The following is an 8,371-nucleotide window of genomic DNA, read 5'->3' as shown; positions in this document are numbered from 1 at the left end:
AAAGGTTCTCTCATAAAGTTTATTCGTGTTAGTGTATTCACTTTCTGTTTGCACAATGAGATCAGTACAGTTCACAATAAAAACAGATAAACATTCATGTTCCTTCCATCGGTCCAGGAGGTTGTTCCATATAGCGCATTACATTTCCAGTGGCAGGCAGTTTCCCTCATCCTCCATACCATTAGGGCCATCAATGTTGACAGGATCAATACCTGTGTTTTGGCCCCAGTGCCCCTGCTAGAGATAGCATGTCACTGCTGACAGACAAATATCAGCGCTTGGCCCTGTGACGGAGGGGAAATCACAGTACTTTTCCGTTAAGATCATCCAACATGGTATTGATTTGCCCTGTGCTAATCATACATCAGAGTTGAATAAATGGCTCAGAGGCAAACGTTCCATTGTTCACGATTGGGAGATGTAATAAAAAAGAGAGACATTTCTTTTATTGCTAGTAACTCGGGGCTAGTCACATAATCGTGCCTTGATGGGAAAAGGCCTGGTTAGATCGAGGTTCGTCAAAGCGTTGTCAGTACTTTTTAGTGATGATCACGTCAACTGGGGAAAGTCCAGATTACGGTGTGTGTATGTGTGTGTATTGTGGTTGCTGTAAAACACCTACCTTACTATTGTTTGTTTTTCTTAGAAGATACAAATGCTCCAGAAATATGTATTACACTATGCCATAAGAAAATTAAGGCTGTGTGTTATAGGGTTGGGAAGAATGGCATTCATGCCTTTGTTACCTATTCCAAACTTATAATACTAGAATCTTATTGACTGCTGTTAGAGATGACTAAACATACATGACTAAGGCTCTGATATAAGAAGATTGCCATCTGACATCTCCTTATTCAGTTCAGTCTAGGCCTTACAACAAGGACAGTCTGCCAGTTGGGCACCAGTCAATTCTCCTTTGTGATGTTGGCAACAAGAAACTACATCTTGAGGACAGCTATCAGGAATTCTTTCAGAGGTAGCCAATGTCAGACCTTCTGATGAGGCTCTGGGGCTAGAACAGCTCCAAGATATACTGATCTGACTTCAAACCTTTTTTTTTTGTTTTTGTCTTAGTCAATGAATTACAATCCTTTGAGCAAAATCAAAGGAGGAAAGGACAACCGACATTCCAAATCTATATTTACTTTTCTGTAAAATCAGTTAAACACTTCAAGCTATTTCCAAACCAATAGTTCAATAAATCCACCCTACTGCTGAAGGCTTTGAGTGTGGCTGAGTGTGTTGAAAGCTATATTGTATGTTAAAGGTTAGAAATAAATCTGTTGCTATGTGGAGAAGGTGCAATAATTATTTGAGAAGCAGCAATTCTTGATCTCCCGTTTCCTTCCATCTTTTCTGAGTACTCTGTTATCTGCTCTATTCCATCAAAAACCACACCGATAACAGACTGGAGAACTCAATTGACCTTGACTGAGTCTAGGAGAGTAGACACTTGTAGTACTGAGGAAAAGAGGGTAAAATAAGCCATCGTTCTGACTGTCTATCTTTTCACAAATTTAAGATATAAAACATGGACATGTTTTCTGATTTTATCTGACATCATTATCTGTCCAAAATGTTCTAAATCACTGATGAAAAATAAATTAAAGTTTTATGATGTTTAGGCACAAACAAGGCATAAGTCAAATAAGTTAAAATAAGCACTTTGTTAAGGTTGGGGGAAAGTGTTTGGGGTAAAAGTATCTACTACCTTTTATTTTTTCATCATTGTTACTAAACACATAGTTAAGGTTATCGACTGACTGTGATCATGACTGTCAGTAGGAAACGAACAGTGGTCTTCTGTGTTAAAGTCTGTTTTGGTTTCTATGGCATTGCCCTTGCGAGGACAGTATCATGAGGTCATATAAGGTGAGGCAGTGACATGTTGTGTTTGATGTGACGTGTTTCATATATTTCTTGTGTTGTGCTTTCACTGTACAAAGAATATGCTGTATGTGGGTGCACGGGATGGAACCAACAACTGATGCACCACAGGTCCAACTGGCAGGGTTTCTCTGTGTGCTCCAGTTTGTCCACTGTCCAAACACGCATTGTCAAATATATATATATTATCTGATACATTCACGATATCAATGCCAGATGTTGTGAAAAGTCTTTTTCAAGAGATAATGTAGCTTCTGTACTACAACATTTTAGCACAGAGGCTATAGTATCTCAGAGACACATGTGTTTGTTTCAGACAGAACTTTTGAAGAGATATCATCTCCCCCACACAACGTTTCAACCCCACCAGACATTCATATCATCATAAAAATGACATTTCTTGTAAATACAATAACAACAACAACATCTGTCTTAAATTGCACACTAAACTTGACGAGGTCATTGTGAACTATCAGATCTCCATTCCAAATTAACTCGCTATAGCTACCTAAGCTGAAATAAGTTATCTAGTTTTAACATTTAGCCAGTGAAGAACCCCGCTTGTGTTTTGGTACCATTATTAAAGAAAACAACAACAACAACATAATACTAGTGATCCAAACAAGTCAAAAACATGTAGACAAAATAAGAACAACAAAGGAGATTTTGTATCAAGCATAAGTGTGTGACAACCTGTTAAACCACCTTCACAAGTGCCTGCCTGCTTTCTGAGATGACCCTGACAGAAGCTTGCGGCTGTCAGTATAGAGGAGAAGTGCCAAATGCAAAAAATCACAAACCTTTAGCCTGCCACATACAATAATGATTCTCTTCTGGCAAAAACTGCTGACCGGTAAATTATTCATATTCACGCTATGAATAAATAAAATAAACAGGCACTGCTCTCAGTCTACAAATCTAGGTAGTATTTGCCCATTTAATCGTCAAATTTTAACAGAAGCTGCAACACATTGCATAAGCACTCAGGGCTCCTGGGACAGTTGCAAACTTGACCAACTGCCAATACGTGGTCTTGCCTATTATTTTTTTATTTTTTTTTGCTTTATATCAAGGCCCAGAGTATAAAGCCCATCTCTCTGCCTTGGTCCCTAGATAATCGGCTTGGCTTTGTTTTGTAAAGCACACATGCACATTCATTTCTAATTAGTAACAGACAGCATCTACTACTACTACACAGAATATTTTAGAATAGCTTAGTGTTTCTTTCCCTTTTTTTAACATTTACCTAGTGTAGGTAAGTCAATAGTGCCAGTGAACCACTGCTAAATGAATTTAACTCCACACATGCCTTCCAGCACAGTTCCTAATGGTTCTCTTCTCTACATGTAAATGACCTCCTGTCCTGGATCTTTGATTGCAGATCAATGACTGTTTGCTTTATTTCAACATTCAGGACTGGTGAACCACAACGCCACGGGGGCAAATGTTGAACAGAGAATTTACAGGTTTGCTATCGAGCACTTTGAAACAATAAAGCTGCTAGTGAGCTATTAAACAAACGAGAGAATAAAGTGGCTGCTGTGGACTGAGATTAACACGATAGATACAACGTCGAAGGGTGTAATTATTCTTTACTGACACAAACGTTTAGCCCCCAGAGCGGAACAGTGTTTACCACAAATACTGCCACCACGCTTGACCTAATCATGGGTTGAGATTTACCTGACTGCATTAGAAATGTGTTACAGCTGATTTGTGTGTTGAAGCTGACAGTTTCTCGCAATCAGCGCATTGGTGACTTAGTGTTGCATATGATCCTCCAAATAACTGCCAGATAATGATATGTGCCCTGTTACTGTTTGTAACTTTGATGAACGATGAAATACAAACCAATACATTTCATATGGTATATGATCACGAATAATGACATCAACAGATAATATATGCATAGCTATTGCCTGAATTTCGGTTGATCTGTTCTGTGTCAGTATTTGTTCGTTGTAGTTTTTTCACATCACAAACCCGAGCTGTCAAAATCGCATTATCCCTTTCATGACATCCGTGTTTACTTGTGTCATCTGCATTTGTTTAACATATACAGTAGTAGCATATGGCAGGATAAGGTAAATGTGTTTTTTTTTCTTCTAATCAGCTCACAATCTATCATGGTAGAAAGTAGTCTACATCAAATCAGATGCATTTACATACGATCCTCAGGTAACAGTGTTTTGTTTTGGCACCAGTGTGACACATCACATTTCTAGAGCTAAAAGTTTTAAAATAATGCAAATGATACTGATCAAGTTTAAAATGAACAAATCCATGCAAAATTGTAAGATAATTTTGTAAAATGCATTATTATTATTATTATAAAACTATAAAAGAGTTTGTCCACTGTGTACATACTTTAGTTCAAGATGTAGATGTTCAGACATTTCAAATTTCTTGTTGTGTGGGCAGTTGACACTTCAGCACTTTCGGTAACTACATTGAATGTTCTGTTTTAGTTCAAAGAAAATAATCACATGGATCACAAGCACATTATCATACATAATGCAGGAAATTCCATATAATTGCATGATGAGGGACTCCACAAAGCGGTGTACATCAGCTTGCATCTAGACCAGCAGGGACAATAGAGGACAGACTTAGCCATTACTGCCAACTCCTGACTGTAGAAATATGGCAGTCTCTATATTGTCCTGCCAATGTATTAAAGCCATGTGCTGCATTCCAGGTCTTGATTATGTGTGTGATTTGCATGTTTTTTTTGTGTTTGTGTGTCTATGCTTCCATCCATGTTTGCACGCTTGACCACTGATGTGCATGCTTCACATATTGCGTGGCTGGCATATGTGTGGGCATGCACTGATGTGTGTGTTCAGATCATGTGTGTGCGTAGGTGAGTGTGCACATGTGTTTGTGGTCCCTGTGTGTGTGTGTGTGTGTGCTGTGTGCATTAGTATGTGTGTGTACTAGCTGGCATGTCAGCTGATGTCCCCAGTAATCCAGCAGTGGGCCTGTTGTGGATTAGTAGCAGGCTCCAGGGGATGGGAATCCCATTCCCGTTTACAGCTCTCCCTGGCAGGAAGAAAGGCAAGGATGCCTTCTCTCTACTGCCTTCACACCGGTTGGAGCCTGGAGGGGTGTGTGTTTGTTTGTTGTTGGGATGATGTGTATGTGTGGATGTCAAATGGATGCTGTTGAGTGTGTATTGTATGTATGATATCTAACGCAAATTCAACTTTCTCCCTATCTCCCACTCTTATATTGGTAATACACTGTGTGCATGAATTCATTGGGTTTTCAGGTTTGTTGTATTACCTCTGGTACTGGAGGTCACAACTGTTCTTATGTCTCTAAACTTATGTGCATTTTAAAATGAGTGCTGCATAATGGTTCCTCTAATTAAGAAGATATACAGAAAAAGTGTCTTTGATATCAGTTATTTGCTTTGTTGAAACAGTTGAATGAAAGCTGAGTGATAAAACTAGACATACAATCTCTTATTTTCTTCATGCTCTCTCATTTTAGTGCTGAGAAATGTTTCCCTCTTGTGAACATTGCATGCTTTTTCAAGGTTGGAGAAAGAAAACGCTGTGGTATCACTTAGCCTTGACTTAGAGATACTATTGTATGGACATGTTGTAGATGTGTGGTGGCATTTCATATCTAGTGCAGACACTCACACCATTGCGTGGCAACAACATGAAATTTCATCACGATAGGATTTGTTTTGAAGTCATTCGAACACCATCCAACACAAGAGCTGACCTCTTGAACCTTGAGATACAACCTTACCTTCTCCCCAGTGACAATTTAAATGCCACCTTTCTTCCACACAGGGAGACAGAGAAAAACATTTTTTTGTGTGTGTGTGAGTGTGTGCCTGGGACTTGCAACTCGATAGCACAACAAAAGAGCTGTGGTGGCAAGTCCCCACGCAGACATTATATGTCAGCATCACCGTCATACTGTTAGCTTGTCCCAACTGTACAAAGCCATCCTCATTCAGGGCACCTAACCAAGGTCAGCCTGGATTAGCCGCTAGTAACCCTATCAGGTCCAGCACAATGATTACAAAGCCCAGTGACACTGGCTGTCAGCAGACTCTTTCTAGGCAACCCTATCTGTCCGACCCTTGGCTACAGAGCCACCGGAGAGGGTTAGTCCATTTGAAATTGTTCCTCCTTTGTGTCTCCCTTTATTTCCCCCCTTTGATTTTCGGCGACTCGTTTGGTTCATCAATCAGTCTGTCTGGATGTGTGTGTGTTTGAAACCCATGCTGCACATAATTCCTATAATTTGTGGAGTTTTTTTCTTCTTCTTCTTCTTCTTCTTCTTCTTCTTCCCCTTCCACATAGCCCATTCTTTGTGCTTGTTACTTCTGAAGCCAACAGACATCCCACCTAAATCCCTCCACCATCCACCCTGCAGATGAATGAGCCCTGTAGCTTTTACGCTATATACCGCATTATTTGTTCTCAAGGTGAACATTTGTAAAATTATAACAGTCATCAGAGCTGGTGTCACCAGCTTTGAACTTGACGTAACACTTTATGTCATAAACTGTGAGAAAGTATTTTGTTATAAGATGTAATGTTTGTAGTTTGCAAGACAGTACTTGTGAGAGTTTTTTTAGCCATGAATTAGGAAGCAGTAACATTGTTCGCCTTGTCTTACCAACTCACACAACGTGTCAGAATACAGCAAAATAAAGACTACAAGTGTGGCTGTTATTTCCCTTCTGTTTTTCAAGAGGCATTACACTTCAGGCCCATCAGTTTGCTGCTTCACTTTTCTCCCTGAGAACTGTTTCCCCAACATCCATGTCAGTTAGCAGCATGTTAAACAAATCAAACCAAAAGACAGAACTGTCTTGTGATTTTGGTTTAAAAAAAAGAAAAAAAAACTATGATAAACAAGAACAACAGCAAAAACAGTGCTAGCAGCATAACGTGTTCGAGGCAACGTGGCAACTGATGTTCTCCACTTCAGCACATCAGAGGCGTCCCTGCTTCAGTCGCCCTAAAGGTACCCGTTTACAAAGTGATAGGGCTTAGGGTTTTTAACTCGGGGCGAGAAGCTGATTTGAAACCCCCTCTGCTGCCAAGCACATGGACGGCTGCTGATTAGAAGAGGGTTGGCAGCAGTGGGCAGATGCCAGGCGGGGAGAGAGATGACGGCCTGTCGCCAGTCTGCCACCCAACCCCTCGTCGCCCCCAGTTGCTCCCTCCCCTACTGACCCCTCCCCCACTGTACAAAAAAAAAAAAAAAAAAGACCAAAGACATTTCCACGACAAGCCCTAACGGGGGAGGGGGATGAATTGTAGGAACACTTTGTATCAAAATGCAGCAAATATGACATTGTTGTATTGACAGATCCGAAAGACACACACTGTTGTTGTTTTTTTAACCAATCTCGAGAGTTTCCGGAGAGTTGTTTTGATCATATGAGGCTGACAATAAGTCTGCCTAGCTAACTAAGTTGCACAATGAAAGATCACAGTGCAGTTTTTCTTCTCCCCTCTGCATACCCGTGCACAAACACACATGCACTGTACTTTGTGCAAGTTTGGGATGCTGAACATTCCTTCACCAGCCCACAGAGGATAAAACATTTTGTGCTTTTGGGGTATTTCAGAATTCAGAAGAGTGAATATATGTGTGTATGGAGCATAATGCACTCTGTTCTCAAAGGATGCAAAATCAGGACTTTGTCCAGCAAAGGTAAGAGCAGCACCTCACTTAATAAAAAACAATGATGAGTCCAAACGTACAAGACAAGACTAGAAAACAAAACAAAAAAATGCTTTTCAAGGTGGAAAAGGTGTTCTAATAAGTCACAGTCATGTGGAGGTAATGGTTACTGTGAACAATAGCCAGGCTCAGGCTTTAATCATACTTCTATATATGCCAGACCATATTGATTTCAGACCAGCTCAATATGACTACATAACTAGTCCATTTCTCTCGTACACCACTGCACTGTTAGTCATGCACCTATAGCCATGCATAGTTAGAGCGATAGACAGACACACACATGCATTTACACATTTGCCAAGCCCCACCCAACAATGCCCCCAGATGCACCCACATAGTTAACGCATAACCCCTAATACTCCATTACAATGCAAGTCATATATAAAAAATGCAAAAGCTCCAAAACAGCTGCACTGCAGAGGTTCAAAAGAGTATGAGAAATCAGAAATCAATATTTATTTAGTCATATGTGTAATAAACAAAGGGCATGACATCAAAGCTATACCCTTTAGCTATTCAATTCAACTCTGGGCAATTTACTCTACCAAAAAGGGTCAGCAGTTAGAAATCATCAGCCAATACAATACAAGCAACTCTGCCAGTTCTACATTATTCAGTGCTAAATTTATGTTGGGAGAAAATAGATGAGAAATCAATAGCTGTTTCCTTCATTCATGGAGGATGACATTTTTCATAAAACGACTGGATCTGCTATGGAATTATTTGGAGTGAATAGAGGCAGAGAATTTGCTTTAATCCA

The sequence above is a fragment of the Larimichthys crocea genome, chromosome XIII (genome assembly GCF_000972845.2).
Source record: "Larimichthys crocea isolate SSNF chromosome XIII, L_crocea_2.0, whole genome shotgun sequence".
Classification (NCBI taxonomy): domain Eukaryota; kingdom Metazoa; phylum Chordata; class Actinopteri; family Sciaenidae; genus Larimichthys; species Larimichthys crocea.
This window is presented reverse-complemented; position numbering follows the sequence as displayed.